This window comes from Bombina bombina, chromosome 2 (assembly GCF_027579735.1).
Source record: "Bombina bombina isolate aBomBom1 chromosome 2, aBomBom1.pri, whole genome shotgun sequence".
Taxonomy (NCBI): domain Eukaryota; kingdom Metazoa; phylum Chordata; class Amphibia; order Anura; family Bombinatoridae; genus Bombina; species Bombina bombina.
In genome coordinates this window covers 274,662,701-274,681,710 of record NC_069500.1, presented here as the reverse complement: position 1 = coordinate 274,681,710, position 19,010 = coordinate 274,662,701, and the positions used below count along the sequence as shown (strand labels likewise).

General features: G+C 41.8%; 1 protein-coding gene across 2 annotated transcripts in view; it reads right to left on the bottom strand.

Moving 5' to 3' along the window:
* Nucleotides 1–19,010, bottom strand: part of YTHDC2 (YTH N6-methyladenosine RNA binding protein C2) — a 256,373-nt gene that overhangs the window by 150,684 nt on the left and 86,679 nt on the right. The window lies entirely within an intron of this gene.

Here is a 19,010-nt window from a genome sequence, read left to right as displayed (position 1 = left end):
CCGCAAGAGAAAGTAATTTATCAGGTAAGCATAAATTCTGCTTTCTCTTGCAAGGTGTATCCAGTCCACGGATTCATCCTTACTTGTTGGATACCAATACCAAAGCTTTAGGACACGGATGAAGGGAGGGAACAAGACAGGTAACCTAAACGGAAGGCACCACTGCTTGCAAAACCTTTCTCCCAAAAATAGCCTCCAAAGAAGCAAAAATATCGAATTTGTAAAATTTGGCAAAAGTATGCAGTGAAGACCAAGTCGCTGCCTTACAAATCTGTTCAACAGAAGCCTTATTCTTGAAGGCCCAAATGGAAGTCACAGCTCTGGTGGAATGAGCTGTAATTCGTTCAGGAGGCTGCTGCCCAGCAGTCTCATAAGCCAATCGGATGATGCTTTTCAACCAGAAGGAAAGAGAGGTAGCAGTCAATTTCTGACCTCTCCTCTTACCAGAATAGACAACAAACAAAGATGATGTTTGTCTGAAATCCTTAGTTGCTTGTAAATAGAATTTCAAAGCACGAACCACATCAAGATTGTGTAAAAGCCGTTCCTTCTTAGAAGCTGGATAAGGACACAGGGAAGGAACAATGATTTCCTGGTTAATGTTCTTATTAGAAACAACTTTAGGAAGAAAACCAGGATTGGTACGCAAAACTACCTTATCTGCATGGAACACCAGATAGGGTGAATTACACTGCAAAGCAGACAATTCTGAAACTCTTCGAGCAGAATATATAGCTACCAAAAAACAAAACTTTCCAAGATAATAACTTAATATCTATGGAATGTAAAGGTTCAAACGGAACCCCTTGAAGAACTGAAAGAACTAAATTTAGACTCCATGGAGGAGCCACAGGTTTATAGACAGGCTTGATTCTGACTAACGCCTGTGCAAACGCTTGAACATCTGGTACTTCTGCCAGACGCTTGTGTAAAAGGATAGACAGAGCGGATATCTGCCCCTTTAAGGAACTAGCTGATAAACCTTTCTCCAATCCTTCTTGGAGAAAAGACAATATCCTTGGAATCCTAATCTTACTCCACGAGTAACCCTTGGATTCACACCAACAAAGATATTTCCGCCATATCTTATGGTAAATTTTCCTGGTGACAGGTTTTCTAGCTTGGATCAAAGTATCTATGACTGATTCAGAGAACCCACGCTTGGATAGAATTAAGCGTTCAATCTCCAAGCAGTCAGCTGCAGAGAAACTAGATTTGGATGCTTGAATGGACCCTGTATTAGAAGATCCTGCCTTATTGGCAGTGTCCATGGTGGGACAGATGACATGTCCACTAGGTCTGCATACCAAGTCCTGCGTGGCCACGCAGGCGCTATCAGAATTACCGAGGCCTTCTCCTGTTTGATTCTGGCTACTAGCCGAGGGAGAAGAGGAAACGGTGGAAAGACATAGGACAGATTGAAGGACCAAGGCGCTACTAGAGCATCTATCAAGGCGGCCTTGGGGTCCCTGGACCTGGATCCGTAAAGAGGAAGTTTGGTGTTCTGACGGGACGCCATCAGATCCAACTCTGGAATGCCCCATAGCTGAGTCAGCTGAGCAAATACCTCCGGGTGGAGTTCCCACTCCCCCGGGTGAAAAGTCTGACGACTTAGGAAATCCGCTTCCCAGTTGTCTACTCCTGGGATGTGAATTGCAGATAGATGGCAAGAGTGATCCTCCGCCCACCTTATTATCTTGGTTACTTCCTTCATCGCTAAGGAACTCTTTGTTCCTCCCTGATGATTGATGTATGCTACAGTCGTGATGTTGTCCGACTGAAATCTGATGAACTTGGCCGTCGCTAGCTGAGGCCATGCCTGGAGCGTGTTGAATATCGCTCTCAGTTCCAAAATGTTTATCGGGAGAAGAGACTCTTCCCGAGACCATAGGCCCTGAGCTTTCAGGGAGCCCCACACCGCGCCCCAGCCTAACAGACTGGCCCTTCATGCTGTCTTAGTAGCAGCTGCAGGCTTCTTGGCCTGTTTTATCCTTGTTCCAGCCCTGCAAAGGCTTCCAAGTTGCCTTGGGCTGTGAAGTGTTACCCTCTTGCTTTGCGGTTGCAGAGGTTGAAGCAGGACCGCTCCTGAAGTTGCGAAAGGAACGAAAATTAGCCTTGTTTTTAGCCTTAAAAGGCCTATCTTGCGGGAGGGCATGGACCTTTCCCCCAGTGATATCCGAAATAATCTCTATCAACTCGGGCCCGAAAAGGGTCTTTCCCTTGAAAGAAATATTCAGTAATTTTGTTTTAGACGACACGTCGGCCGACCATGATTTAAACCAAAGCGCTCTGCGCGCCATGATGGCAAAACCAGAATATTTCGCCGCTAACGTAGCTAATTGCAAAGCGGCATCTGTGATAAAAGAATTAGCCAATTTTAGAGCATTAATTCTATCCATGACCTCGTCATACGAAGTCTATCTCTGGAGCGACTCCTCCAGCGCCTCAAACCAAAAAGCCGCTGCAGTAGTTACAGGAATAATGCAGGCAATAGGTTGGAGAAGGAAACCTTGTTGAACAAATATTTTCTTTAGTAAACCTTCTAATTTTTTATCCATAGGATCTTTGAAAGCACAACTGTCTTCAATTGGTATGGTTGTGCGCTTGGCTAGTGTTGAAACTGCCCCCTCTACCTTAGGGACCGTCTGCCACGCGTCCCGCCTGGGATCAGTTATGGGGAACATTATCTTAAAGATAGGTGGGGGAACAAAAGGTACACCTGGTCTTTCCCACTCCCTAGCAACAATATCCGCCACCCTCTTAGGGATCGGAAACGCATCAGTGTATACAGGGACTTCTAGATATTTGTCCATTTTACACAATTTCTCTGGGACCACCATAGGGTCACAATCATCCAGAGTTGATAAGACCTCCCTAAGCAGTACGCGGAGGTGTTCCAATTTAAATTTAAATGCTAGTGAATCTGATTCTGCCCGCTGAGAAACTTTTCCTGAGTCAGAAATTTCTCCCTCAGACATTACATCCCTCGCCCCTACTTCAGAGTGTTGTGAGGGTACATCAGATAAACCTCCCAAAGCTTCCGACTGCTCCTCATCTGTTCTCAAAACAGAGCTATCGCGCTTTTTAGGGAAAACTGGCAGTTTGAATAGAATGGCTGCAAGGGAATTATCCATGACTGCCGCCAGTTGTTGCAATGTAATAGGTGCTAATGCACTAGAGGTACTAGGTATCGCTTGAGCGGGCGTAACTGGTGATGACACATGGGGAGAGGAAGGCGGACTATCCTCATTACCTTCAGTCAAAGAATCATCTAGGGCTATATTTTTAAGTGACACAATATGATCTTTAAAGTGTATAGACACATTAGTGCACTTGGGACACATTTTGAGTGGGGGTTCCACCATGGCTTCTGAACACACAGAGCAAGGCTTTTCCTTAGTGTCAGACATGTTTAACAGATTAGTATTATACACAAGCAGTCTTGGAAAAACACTTTATGCAATAAAAAATACAATTTGCAATAAATGGTACTGTGCCTTTAAGATAATAAAAGCGCACACAATTTTACAAAACGGTGAAAAATGAACCAAATCTCTTGAAATGTTTACAATATGTGCCTAATGCTTCAATATGATTGCACAGCAAGTTTCAGCCTGATTAACTCTTTAATGCCCAAATCGGAGCCGCCTAAAGCAAACCGGTTAATAAACTACAGCACCTTGCCACAGCAGCCTGCTGTGGCCCTACCTTCCCTTAAGGATTGGATTTGAGAAAAACAAGCCTCCTGAAGTCCTCAAGCAGTCTCTGGACCCATGTGAAGCAGCATGCAAGGAAATCTGTCAGAATAAACTGCGGAACTGAGGCGCGAAATTAGGCCCCTCCCACTCCACAGCTGTGGGGCCTTCAGAAAAATAATGCCATGTGGAATAAAACCCCAATAAACACACCAAAAGTGCTTAAAAGTGTCAATAAAGAGTATTTTTCTAAATAAAATAATCGATTGCCCTGCTAAAGTGATAACCAGTCTATTGAGCCCACTTAAATAAGCCTCTAGTTCTATACTAAGTTTCAGAACATGGCTTACCCTTCCCACATGGGGAATCTTGTCAGTCTTCTAGCATTATCTTGTCTTGACTAGAAAAAAAGATGACTGAAACATACCTCAAAGCAGTTAAGCCTGCAAACTGTTCCCCCCTAACTGAAGTTTTCTGGTACTCCTCAGTCCTGTGTGGGAACAGCAATGGATTTTAGTTACAACGTGCTAAAATCATTTTCCTCTCAGCAGAATTCTTCATCATATTTCTGCCAGAGAGTAAATAGCACAAACCGGTACTATCTAAAAATAACAAACTTTTGATTGAAGATATAAAAACTACAAATCTAACACCACATTCACTTTACCCTCCCGTGGAGATGCTACTTGTTAGAGCGGCAAAGAGAATGACTGGGGGGGCGGAGCCAGAGGGGGAGCTATATGGACAGCTCTGCTGTGTGCTCTCTTTGCCACTTCCTGTAGGGAATGAGAATATCCCACAAGTAAGGATGAATCAGTGGACTGGATACACCTTGCAAGAGAAATAAAGAAAAATCACCAAGTCAGAGCAAGCTTTTTGTGCCAGCTGTCACAACATACAGTGGTGATTACAGACAAAAGTGCCCATATCCTTGTCAACTCTCACAAACTGAATCCAGTGGAATGTATGAGCCTCAGCCATTTTTTTTTGTGCTGGCTACCAGGCAGTGGCGATGGTAAACAGTGTGGCTTGTACCTAGCTTTTACCTTGGTACAGGTTAACAGCACAGTATCCAAGATTCCACTTTTGTACTAATTGCATGTTTTTCCTTTGTCATCTTTTCATTGTGTTGGCCACAGGAGAGGGAAAATGGAAAGTAACTTGGCTTGTACCTACTCTTATTTTGCCACAAGCAGTAGCACAATATCAGTCACTACAGCTGGGAAGGCCCTCTCATGAAAGTGGAAGAAAGGCTTTATTGGGATGGAACACCTGAGCAAAGCAAATTGTTCCTAGACAACATACAATTGTGAAAAAAGTACATGCTATTATTCATTATTACATGTAGTTCTATCACTATTGACCCTGAAAATGTATGTGTTTAACCCCCCAAAAAAGGTTAAACATAAAGAAAAAATGATCACTCGGGAGCCACAGAGAACTGCTGGGCCTGAGAGTAAACTGCTGCTGACCCAATCAGCAGCGCTAGTTGCATGGCCCAACTGTGCAAGTAGTGCTGCTGATTGGCTCAGCTGCACTTCCTGCTCATAACTAGTAGTTCTCTGTGGTGCCTAAGTGGTACTCAAGCTATATGTCTGACCCATTTGCAGGCTTAAACACATAGATTTGACAAGTCAATATTGATAAACATGCTCTAACAAAGGACATCAAGTAAATACCGGTATTTTTTTAAGTTGCTTTCCTTTTATGTACTAAATTGTTAGTATGTACGCTAGATTTTGTGGTAAAAAATCTCCACAAAAAGAGATTGCTCCTCTTTGTAGCAGCTCTACCTGTTCATTTAAAGTTAACCCCAATTGCCTGACTGTTATAACCATAATTTGCTAGGTAACGTGTCTGTAAGTTTAATGGAGTTCATGTGCATTAAACAGGGTTGAATTATTTGTTAGTGGGTTAATTATTTTTTTTCATATTGAAGCAGAGTAGTAGAACAATAGAATGTATGAACCAAAAAAACAAATTTATGCTTACCAGATAAATTCCTTTCCTTCCTGGCAGGGAGAGTCCACGACTTCATTCCTTACTGTTGGGAAATAAAACACCTGGCGACCAGGAGGAGAAAAATACACTCCAGCCAAAGGCTTAAATATCACTCCCACTTCCCCTATCCCCCAGTCAATTCTGCCGAGGGAACAAGATAAAGTAGGAGAAACATCAGGGTATAAAGTTGCCAGAAGAAATAATATAAAAAGGGAGCCGCCCATCAAAAAATAAAATTATGGGCGGGTCGTGGACTCTCCCTGCCAGGAAGGAAAGGAATTTATCTGGTAAGCATAAAATTATGTTTTCCTTCCATAAGGCAGGGAGAATCAACAACTTCATTCCTTACTGTTGGGAAAACTATACCCAAGCTCCAGAGGACACTAAATGAATAACGTGAGGGAACAAAAAAAAAAAAAGAGGTGGACCCTATTCTGAGGGCACCACAGCCTGCAAAGCTTTTCTCCCGAAAGCTGCTTCAGCCGAAACAAACACATCAAACTTGTAAAATTTAAAAAAGTGTGTAAGGAGGACCAGGTAGCCGCCTTACAAATCTGATCCATAGAGGCTTCATTCTTAAAATCCCAGGAGGAAGCCACTGCTCTAGTGGAATGAGCCGTAATCCTCTCAGGAGGCTGTCGTCCCGCTGTTTTATAAGCTAAGCAGATGACACTCCTCAACCAGAAAGATAGGGAAGTCGTAGTAGCCTTCTGCCCCTTACGCTTCCTCGTATAAATGACAAACAAAGAGGAAGATTGTCTGAATTCCTTAGTAGCCTGAAGATAGAACTTCAAGGCATGAACCACATCCAGATTGTGAAGCAAGCGTTAATTCGCTGTAGAAGGATTAGGACACAAGGAAGGAACAACAATTTCTTGATTAATATTACGGTTCGACGCCACCTTAGGGAGAAACCCCAATTTAGTACGTAAAACCGACTTATCAGCATGAAAAACAAGATAAGGGAGTCACATTGTAAAGCAGAAATCTCACAAACTCTGCGAGCAGAGGCAATAGCCAGCAAAAAAAGAACCTTTCAAGATAACTGTATGCATAGGCTCAAACGTAGCATGCTATAAAACACGAAGAACAAGATTTAGGCTCCAAGGCGGAGCCCCAGATCTAAACACAGGTCTGATCCTAATCAGAGCATTAACAAAGGACTGCACACCCGGAAGCTCAGCTAATCTCTTGTGTAGTAACACCGACAGGGCCGATATCTGTCCCTTCAGGGAACTAGTAGATAGACCCTTCTCCAGTCCATCCTAGAGAAAAGATTAAATTCTGGCAACCTTAACTTTATGCCAGGAAAAGTCACGCTCTTCACACCAGTACAAGTAAGTCCTCCACACCTTATGGTAGATACGACGAGTAACTGGCTTACGAGCTTGAACCAGAGTGTCGATAACACTATCAGAAAACCCTCTCTTGGCTAAAACTAAGCGTTCAATCTCCATGCAGTCAGCCTCAGAGAATCTAGATTTTTATGAACGAAGGGACCCTGTATCAGCAGATCTCTTGACAAGGTAACCTCCACTGAGGAGATGAGGACATCCTCACCAAATCCGCAAACCACGTCCTTGGCGGTCGGAGCAATCAGAATCAGATGCTCGCTCCTGCTTCATGCGAGCCACCACACGAAGAAGAAGCGGTAATGGAGGAAAAAGATATAGGAGTCTGAACCTCCATGGTACTGATAGGGCATCTATCAATTCCGCCTGAGGATCCCTCGACCCGTACATGGATAGCTTGGTATTGAGGCGGGATGCCATGAGATCTATTTCTGGCGTCCTCCACTCGCTGCATATCTCTGCAAACACCTCGGGGTGGAGAGACCATTCCCCTGGGTGAAAGGATTGCCTGCTGAGGAAGTCTGCTTCCCAGTTGTCCACCCACGGAATGTACATCTGTGTGTCTCCGCCGACTCCAGTATCTGAGATACTTCCCCCATGCCAAGGAACTTCTCGTTCCCCCCTAATGGTTGATGTAGGCAACCGAGGTTATATTGTCTGATTGGAATCTGAAACTTGGACGAACCTAGAAGGGGGCCAAGCCTTCAAGGCATTGAAGATTGCCCGGAGTTCCAAAATATTGATCCTCCAGAGTCCACAGACCTTGTGCCTTCTTGGCATCCCAAACGGCTCCCCAGCTGTAAAGGCTTGCGTCTGTAGTCACAATCTCCCAGGACGGTCTCAAGAAGCATGTGCCTTGGGACAGATTATCTGGACAGAGCCACCAAGAGAGCAAGTCTCTCGACAGGTTGTCTAGCACAATCTGTTGAGACAGATCTGAATGGTCACCGTTATGTTGTCTGAGCATGCATATGTGTAAGGGTCAGAGATGGAAACTGGCAAAAGGAATGATGTCCATACAGGACACCATGAGTCCGATCACCTCCATACACTGATCCACTGAGGGTCTCAAGGAGGCCTGGAGGGCAAGACATGCAGAAGTTAGCTTGCAATGTCTCTGATCTGTGAGGAACATTCTCATGGATATGGAGTTTATTATTGTCCCCAGGAAATTCACCCTTGTACTTGGAGTAAGAGAACTCTTTTCCAAGTTTATCTTCCATCCATGTGATCGAAGAAGATTGAGAAAGGACTCCGAATGTTCTTCCGCTAGACAAAATGATGGTGCCTGTACCAAGTTATCGTCCAGGTAAGGCGCTACTGCAATACCTTGTGTTCTGGCAATGGCTGGAAGAGCCCCCAGAAACCTCGAAAATATCCTTGGAGCAGTAGCTAGGCCAAAATGGAAGAGCTATGAACTGGAAGTGTTAGTCCAGAAAGGCAAACCTCAGGAACTAAAAATGTTCCCTATGTATCGGGACGTGAAGGTATACATCCTTTAGGTCTATTGTGGTCATAAACTGTCCTTCCTGAACCAGAGGAAGGATTGAACGTATTGTCTCCATCTTGAAAGAGGGAACAGAATTGGACGAGAAGTTCCCTACTTCTTTGGAACCACAAAAAAGTTTGAATAAAACCCCAAACCTCTTTCTGCTGTAGGAACCGGGACAATTACTCCTAGAGAGGAGAGATCCCGTACGCAACCTAAGACGGCAGCCCTCTTTTCTGGTCTTGTAGACAAACTGGAGAGTAGGAATCTGCCCCTCGGCGAATGAGACTTGAATCCTATCCTGTATCCTTAAGATAAAACCTCTAGGACCCAAGGATCCTGTACATCCTGGAACCAAGCGTCTGAAAAAAAAAGACAGTCTGCCCCCTACTCAATCCGATACCGGATCGGGGGCCGTCCCTTCATGTCGATTTGTTCTCGGCGAGCTTCTTAGTCTGTTTGGACTTATTCCAGGACTGAGCCGGCTTCCAAGTACTCTTAGGCTGCTCGGACTTGGATGAGGATTGCTGTTGAGATTTGTCAGAACGAAAAACATAATTTATGTAAGAACTTACCTGATAAATTCATTTCTTTCATATTAGCAAGAGTCCATGAGCTAGTGACGTATGGGATATATATTCCTACCAGGAGGGGCAAAGTTTCCCAAACCTTAAAATGGCTATAAATACATCCCTCACCACACCCACAATTCAGTTTAACGAATAGCCAAGAAGTGGGGTGATAAGAAAAAAGTGCGAAAGCATATAAAATAAGGAATTGGAATAATTGTGCTTTATACAAAAAAATCATAACCACCACAAAAAAGGGCGGGCCTCATGGACTCTTGCTAATATGAAAGAAATGAATTTATCAGGTAAGTTCTTACATAAATTATGTTTTCTTTCATGTAATTAGCAAGAGTCCATGAGCTAGTGACGTATGGGATAATGACTACCCAAGATGTGGATCTTTCCACACAAGAGTGACTAGAGAGGGAGGGATAAAATAAAGACAGCCAATTCCTGCTGAAAATAATCCACACCCAAAATAAAGTTTAATGAAAAACATAAGCAGAAGATTCAAACTGAAACCGCTGCCTGAAGTACTTTTCTACCAAAAATTGCTTCAGAAGAAGAAAATACATCAAAATGGTAGAATTTGGTAAAAGTATGCAAAGAGGACCAAGTTGCCGCTTTGCAAATCTGATCAACCGAAGCTTCATTCCTAAACGCCCAGGAAGTAGAAACTGACCTAGTAGAATGAGCTGTAATCCTCTGAGGCGGAGTTTTACCCGACTCAACATAGGCAAGATGAATTAAAGATTTCAACCAAGATGCCAAAGAAATGGCAGAAGTTTTCTGGCCTTTCTAGAACCGGAAAAGATAACAAATAAACTAGAAGTCTTTCGGAAAGACTTAGTAGCTTCAACATAATATTTCAAAGCTCTAACAATATCCAAAGAATGCAACGATTTCTCCTTAGAATTCTTAGGATTAGGACATAATGAAGGAACCACAATGTCTCTACTAATGTTGTTGGAATTCACAACTTAGGTAAAAATTCAAAAGAAGTTCGCAACACCGCCTTATCCTGATGAAAAATCAGAAAAGGAGACTCACAAGAAAGAGCAGATAATTCAGAAACTCTTCTGGCAGAAGAGATGGCCAAAAGGAACAAAACTTTCCAAGAAAGTAATTTAATGTCCAATGAATGCATAGGTTCAAATGGAGGAGCTTGAAGAGCCCCCAGAACCAAATTCAAACTCCAAGGAGGAGAAATTGACTTAATGACAGGCTTTATACGAACCAAAGCTTGTACAAAACAATGAATATCAGGAAGAATAGCAATCTTTCTGTGAAAAAGAACAGAAAGAGCAGAGATTTGTCCTTTCAAGGAACTTGCGGACAAACCCTTATCTAAACCATCCTGAAGAAACTGTAATATTCTCGGTATTCTAAAAGAATGCCAAGAAAAATGATGAGAAAGACACCAAGAAATATAAGTCTTCCAGACTCTATAATATATCTCTCTGGATACAGATTTACGAGCCTGAAACATAGTATTAATCACAGAGTCAGAGAAACCTCTTTGACCAAGAATCAAGCGTTCAATCTCCATACCTTTAAATTTAAGGATTTCAGATCCTGATGGAAAAAAGGACCTTGAGACAGAAGGTCTGGTCTTAACGGAAGAGTCCACGGTTGGCAAGAGGCCATCCGGACAAGATCCGCATACCAAAACCTGTGAGGCCATGCTGGAGCTACCAGCAGAACAAACGAGCATTCCTTCAGAATCTTGGAGATTACTCTTGGAAGAAGAACTAGAGGCGGAAAGATATAGGCAGGATGATACTTCCAAGGAAGTGATAATGCATCCACTGCCTCCGCCTGAGGATCCCGGGATCTGGACAGATACCTGGGAAGTTTCTTGTTTAGATGAGAAGCCATCAGATCTATTTCTGGAAGTTCCCACATTTGAATAATCTGAAGAAATACCTCTGGGTGAAGAGACCATTCGCCCGGATGCAACGTTTGGCGACTGAGATAATCCGCTTTCCAATTGTCCATACCTGGGATATGAACCGCAGAGATTAGACAGGAGCTGGATTCCGCCCAAACCAAAATTCGAGATACTTCTTTCATAGCCAGAGGACTGTGAGTCCCTCCTTGATGATTGATGTATGCCACAGTTGTGACATTGTCTATCTGAAAACAAATGAACAACTCTCTCTTCAGAAGAGGCCAAGACTGAAGAGCTCTGAAAATTGCACGAAGTTCCAAAATATTGATCGGAAATCTCACCTCCTGAGATTCCCAAACCCCTTGTGCCGTCAGATACCCCCACACAGCTCCCCAACCTGTAAGACTTGCATCTGTTGAGATTATAGTCCAGGTCGGAAGAACAAGAAGCCCTCTGAACTAAACGATGGTGATCTGTCCACCATGTCAGAGAGTGTCGTAAAATCGGTTTAAAGATATTAATTGAGATATCTTTGAGTAATCCCTGCACCATTGGTTCAGCATACAGAGCTGAAGAGGTCCCATGTGAAAACGAGCAAAGGAGATCGCATCTGATGCGGCATTCCTAAGACCCAACATTTCCATGCATAAGGCTACCAAAGGGAATGATTGTGACTGAAGGTTTTGACAAGCTGATATCAATGTTAAACTTCTCTTGTCTGACAAGGACAGAGTCATAGACACTGAATCTATCTAGAAACCTAAAAAGGTTACCCTTGTCTGAGGAATCAATGAATTGATTGGTAAATTGATCCTCCAACCATGAACTTGAAGAAACAACACAAGTCGATTCGTATGAGATTCTTCGAAAATGAGAAGACTGAGCAAGTACCAAGATATCGTCCAAATAAGGAAATACCAAAACCCTGTTCTCTGATTACAGAAAGAAGGGCACCGAGAACCTTTGAAAAAAATTCTTGGAACTGAGGCTAGGCCAAACGGTAGAGCCAAAAAACTGGTAATGCTTGTCTAAAAAGAGAATCTCAGACACTAAAAGTGATCTGGATGAATAGGAATATGCAGATACACATCCTGTAAATCTATTGTAGACATATAATGCCCTTGCTAAACAAAAGGCAGGATAGTCCTACAGTAACCATCTTGAATGTTGGTATCCTAACATAACGATTCAATAATGATAGATCCGGAACTGGTCTGAAGGAATTGACCTTCTTTGGTACAATGAAGAGATAAAATAAAACCCCAGCCCCTGTTCCAGAACTGGAACTGGCATAAATACTCCAGCCAACTCTAGATCTGAAACACATTTCAGAAATGCTGAGCCTTTGCTGTGTTAACTGGGACACGGGAAAGAAAAAAAAATCTCTTAGCAGGAGGCCTTAACTTGAAGCCAATTCTGTACCTTTCTGAAACAATGTTCTGAAACCAGAGATTGAGAACGGAATTGATCCAAATTTCTTTGAAGAAAACGTAATCTGCCCCATACCAGCTGAGCTGGAATAAGGGCCGCACCTTCATAGGTACTTAGGAGCTGGCTATAGGTTTCTATAAGGCTTGGATATATTCCAAACTGGAAATAGTTTCCAAACTGATACCGCTCCTGAGGATGAAGGATCAGGCTTTTGTTCCTTGTTGTAAGGAAAGGAACGAAAATGATTATTTACCCTGGAAAGAAAGGGAAAGCAAAGTTGACTTGGAATGCTGATATGTCTTCTAAGTTTAATCCATAAAGCTTTTCTAGCTAAAATAGCTAGAGACATATACCTGACATCAACTCTAATGATATCAAAAGATGGTATCACCAATAAAATTATTAGCATGTTATAGAATAATAATAATGCTATAAAATTATGATCTGTTACTTGTTGCGCTAAAGCTTCTAACCAAAAAGTTGAAGCTGCAGCAACATCCGCTAAAAATATAGCAGGTCTAAGAAGATTACCTGAACATAAGTAAGCTTTTCTTAGAAAGGATTCAATTTTCCTATCTAAAGGATCCTTAAATGAAGTACTATCTGCCGTAGGAATAGTAGTACATTAGCAGGAGTAGAGACAGCCCCATAACCTTAGGGATTTTTGTCCCAAAAAACTCTAATCTGTCAGATGGCACAGGATATAATTGCTTAAACGTCTAGAAGGAGTAAATAAATTACCCAAATTATTCCATTCCCTGGAAATTACTTCAGAAATAGCATCAGGGAGATAAAACACTTCTGGAATAACTACAGGAGATTTAAAAACCTTATTTAAACGTTTACATTTAGTATCAAGAGGAACAGAATCCTCTATTTCTAATGCAAATAATACTTCTTTAAGTAAAGAACGAATACATTCCATCTTGAACAAATACAAAGATTTATCAGCATCAACCTCTGAGACAGAAACCTCTGAACCAGAAGAACCATTATCAGTATCAGAATGATGATGTTCATTTAAAAATTCATCTGAAAAAAGAGAAGTTTTAAAAGACTTTTATGTATACTAGAAGGAGAAATAACAGACATAGCCTTCTTAATGGATTTAAAAAATAAAATCTCTTATGTTATCAGGAACACTCTGAAAATTAGATGTTGACGGAACAGCAACAGGTAATGTAACAGTACTAAAGGAAATTTTATCTGCATTAATAAGTTTGACATGACATGCAATACAAACAACAGCTGGAGAAACAGATACCAAAAGTTTATAGCAGATACACTTAGCTTGGTAGCTCCAGCACTGGGCAGTGATTTTCCTGAAGTATCTTCTGACTCAGTTGCAACGTGGAACATCTTGCAATATGTAAAAGAAAAAAACAACATATAAAGCAAAATTGATCAAATTCCTTAAATGACAGTTTCAGGAATGGGAAAAAAATGCCAGTGAACAAGCTTCTAGCAACCAGAAGCAATAAATAATGTGACTTAAATAATGTGGAGACAAAAGTGACGCCCATATTTTTTAGCGCCAAAAAAGACGCCCACATTATTTGGCCCCTAAATGCTTTTGGCGCCAAAAATGACGCCACATCCGGAACGCCGACATTTTTGACGCAAAAAAACGTCAAAAAATGACGCAACTTCCGGCGACACGTATGACGCCGGAAACAGAAAAAAATGTTTGCGCCAAAAAAGTCCGCGCCAAGAATGACGCAATAAAATGAAGCATTTTCTGCCCCCGCGAGCCTAACAGCCCACAGGGAAAAAGTCAAATTTTTTAAGGTAAGAAAAAATGATTGAAACAAATGCATTTATCCCAAATATGAAACTGACTGTCTGAAAAATAAGGAATGTTGAACATTCTGAGTCAAGGCAAATAAATGTTTGAATACATATATTTAGAACTTTATAAACAAAGTGCCCAACCATAGCTTAGAGTGTCACAGAAAATAAGATTTACTTACCCCAGGACACTCATCTACATGTTTGTAGAAAGCCAAACCAGTACTGAAACGAGAATCAGCAGAGGTAATGGTATATATAAGAGTATATCGTCGATCTGAAAAGGGAGGTAAGAGATGAATCTCTACGACCGATAACAGAGAACCTATGAAATAGACCCCGTAGAAGGAGATCACTGCATTCAAATAGGCAATACTCTCCTCACATCCCTCTGACATTCACTGCACGCTGAGAGGAAAACCGGGCCCCAACTTGCTGCGGAGCGCATATAAACGTAGAATCTAGCACAAACTTACTTCACCACCTCCATCGGAGGCAAAGTTTGTAAAACTGAATTGTGGGTGTGGTGAGGGGTGTATTTATAGGCATTTTAAGGTTTGGGAAACTTTGCCCCTCCTGGTAGGAATGTATATCCCATACGTCACTAGCTCATGGACTCTTGCTAATTACATGAAAGAAATTAGACAATTGCCGTCCCTTAGGCCTATTTTTCTTATCCTGCGGAAGGAACGCACCTTTCCCTCCAGTAACCATAGAAATAATGGAGTCCAGCCCAGGACCGAAAAAAATCTTCCCCTTGAAAGGAAGAGAAAGGAGTCTGGATTTGGAAATCATATCCGCAGACCAAGACCTTTGCATTTATCCCAATAATCTGCATATTCGGGTCACAGATGAAGGAGTTAGCAATTCTCAGAGCCTTAATTCCCTCCTGAATATCCTCGAGGGGAGTCTCCACCTCAATGAGCTCTTACAGAGTGTCGCACCAGTAGGTAGTTGCTCCAGCAACTGCGGCTACAGCTGCCGCCGGTTGAAATAAAACCCTGTATTTTGAAACATCTTCCTCAGAAAGGTTTCCATTTTCTTATCCATAGGCTCTCTAAAAGAGGAACTTTCCTCCAGAAGGAAAGTAGTACGCTTAGCCAGCGTAGAAATAGCGCCATCCACCTTAGGGATGGAGCCCCATAAGTCTAATTGAGAGTCAGGGACCGGGAATAATTTTTTTTAAAGTAGACGAGGGGGAAAAAGAAGTTCCTATTCTTTCCCATTCGTTACTAATAATGTTCGCCATCTTAACGGGCACAGGAAAAGTCAGAGGGACCTTCCTGTCTTCATAAACCCTGTCTAACTTAGGGATCATAGGTTCCTCAGGGAGAGTAGCCTCTGGAACCTCTAGCGTAGACAGAACATCCTTTAATAAAAAATGCAGATGCTCAATTTTAAATCTAAAAGGAGGGTTCCTCCGCTGAAGGAGGTTTAGAAACTTAAGTCTCTGACTTCAACGTTCACCCTCTGAAGCTACAGAGGTTAACTCATCCTCGGATAGCTGGGACATAGTGAGCTAAATCCGACAAATATTTAGATGACTCTAGGTCAGGAGAACCATGTTTAACCTTTCTCTTGCGTTTGTTAGAGCGAGGTAAGGCAATCAGGACGGCAGACACTGCTGATTGTAACTGTGTGGTACAGTCCGCCGGAAAAAAGCCCCCTACAGATGGAGGATTAGATAAGCCGCGAGGGAACTGCATGAGGAGCGGGTAGTGTAGAAAGGGTAGTAATCTCTCAGGACCCAGATTCCTGAGAGGTAGACGGCTCAGAGAGCTAATAATGCTATGAGTATTAGCAGGCTTTGTCTCCCTTAGACTTTAGAACAGTGCTTAGGCAAATGGAACAAAATTGAGCAGGCAGGCAAACCACGGCCTCCTCACAATATAAACAGAAATTATTAATCATTACAGAAGGAGCGGAACCTTCTAATGTAATATCAGAGTCCTCCATAGCTAAGATATATTCAAAGAAGAAGGATAGACAAAAAATAAACACTTTACAAAAAAAAAGGCACCTTTATAATCCTAATAGCCGGGGCACTCGCCACCTCCTAGAACCAGACAGCTAACAGAGAAAACGCTCTCCTTAGGAACGATGTTCGCAGCAAGATCATAGGAAAAACGAAAAGACCGCACCCTGTCACATAGTGGGCAGGACAGGACTTCCCCTGCTATGAAAAAGGCGCCAAGCTATTATCAGCTGCGCAACACACACAAAAGAAAAGTGAAACCAAGCCAAAAGCGCACAGTCTATAAACCCAAAAAAACTCTCACATAAAAGCAGTTATAAATAACCCCTTGCTGTTCAAATATTAAACCTTGATCCTATTGAGGCATAAAGGAGCCACATTGTGACCCTGTATAGCAATGTATATATAAAACAAACTTACCTCCAGGATCCATGCTGTGGAACAGGCACAGCCTTTCAAGTGCGACAGTCTTGCTGCAACGTCTCTGACATGGACTTGAGTGTGTAACAGCAAGCAGTGAAACTCGTCAACACTGATTAGACCGGGAGCTGTTAGGTGGCAGTCTGGATGGGTTCGCAGAAAAACTTTCCCTGCATCTCCAGACTCTAACTTTCATCAATACTCTCACTGAGAGGTTGACATGACTACTTAAAATTCCAATTCTTTCCTTGAAGGGAACATACCCATTACAGGACTATCCAAATCTTCTGACACTTCCCTCCCATCTCCTATAGTGACAAAAGGCAAAGACTGACTGGGGGATAAAGGAAGTTGGAGGGATATTTAAGCCTTTGGCTGGGGTGTCTTTGCTTCCTCCTAGTGACCAGGTGTTGTATTTCCCAACCGTAAGAAATTAAGTTGTGGATTCTCCCTGCCTTATGGAAGGAAATAAAAGTAAAAGATAAAAACACACAACTTACAGACCATGTATTAAACACAAACTAAGGCCCAGATTACAAGTGGTGCGCTAATGCTTGCGCGGGACGCAATATCAATATTATTGGTTTAGCGTGCCCTATACTTTAAATGGAAATCACAACCAAGCTAAATATTGCTCATTTTACAAATTGAAAGTTATGGCTTGCGCTCGAGTGAAATCCCAAAAATAATTACTGTGACCTGAAGAAAAGTGTAAGAGTTGAAAAAAAGTTACACAAAACGCAGGTAAAACGCATTAAAATAAAGTATTACACTCATATATAAACAATTGTAATAAAAAAATCTAGGTTTTATATTGAAAAACATTTTTTAAAGGAGTTTTAAAGGGATATTGTATATAATAAGGTGTTTCACTGTATACATGTGTAAATATGTGCACGCACACTCACACACATATAGTCAGAGGAAGGGACTGTTTGTTGTCCCGAAACGTCACAATAAATATATTTTTTCACACAGTTGGCCAAATTCCAGCGAGTGCTTATTTATTATTGGATCTATGGATATTTTTTATAGCACCCTGGCAGTTGAAGAGTGATGGTGAGAGTGCATGCACTTACAAACTGAATATATATATATATATATATATATATATATATATATATATATATATATATATATATACACACACACATATACACACCTATACATAAATACATACATACATACATATACATAAACACATACATACAGGGGATATAAAAAGTCTACACACCCCTGTTAAAATGTCAGGTTTCTGTGATGTAAAAAAATTAGACAAAGATAAATAATTTCAGAAACTTTTCCACCTTTAATGTGAACTTGATGGAAAAAAAACTGAAACTTCTAGCAATCACATTCAAAATCATGTTAAATAGGAGTCAGTACACACCTGCTATCATGTAAAATGCCTCTGATTAACCCCAAATAAAGTTCAGCTGTTCTAGTAGGTCTTTCCTGACATTTTCTTAGTAGCAACCTACAAGCATCAGAGGGATCTCATTATTAAAAGGTATTAGTCAGGAGAAGGGTACAAAAGAATTTCCAAGGCATTAGATATAACATGGAGCACAGTGAAGACAGTCATCATCAAGTAGAGAAAATATGGCACAACAGTGACATTACCAAGAACTAGACGTCCCTCCAAAATTGATGAAAAGACGAGAAGAAAACTGGTCTGGGAGGCTACCAAGAGGTCTACAGCACCATTAAAGGAGCTGCAGGAATATCTGGCAAGTACTGGCTGTGTGGTGCATGTGACAACAATCGCCCGTATTCTTCATATGTCTGGGCTCTGGGGTAGAGTGGCAAGACGGAAGCCTTTTCTTACACCTAAAAAAAACATCCAAGCCCAGCTAAATTTTGCAAAAACACATCTGAAGTCTCCCAAAAGCATGTCGGTAAAGGTGTTCTGGTTTGATGAAACCAAGATTAAACTTTTTGGCCATAATTCCAAAAGATATATTTCGGCGCAAAAACAACACTGCATATAACCAAAAGAACACCATACCCACAGTGAAGCATTTTGGTGGCAGCATCATGCTTTGGGTCTGTTTTTCTTCAGCTGGAACTGGGGCCTTAGTCAAGGTAGAGGGAATTATGAACAGTTCAAAATACCAGACAATATTGGCCCAAAACATTCAGGCTTCTGCTAGAAAGCTGAACATGAAGAGGAACTTCATCTTTATGCATGACAACGACCCAAAGCATACATCCAAATCAACAAAGGAATGGCTTCACCAGAAGAAAATTAAAGTTTTGGAATGGCCCAGTCAGAGCCCAGACCTGAATCCAATCAAAAATCTGTGGGGTGATCTTAAGTGGGCTGTGCACAAGAGATGCCCTCACAATCTGACAGAATTGGAGTGTTTTTGAGTCAAGTCAAGATGTGCCATGCTGAA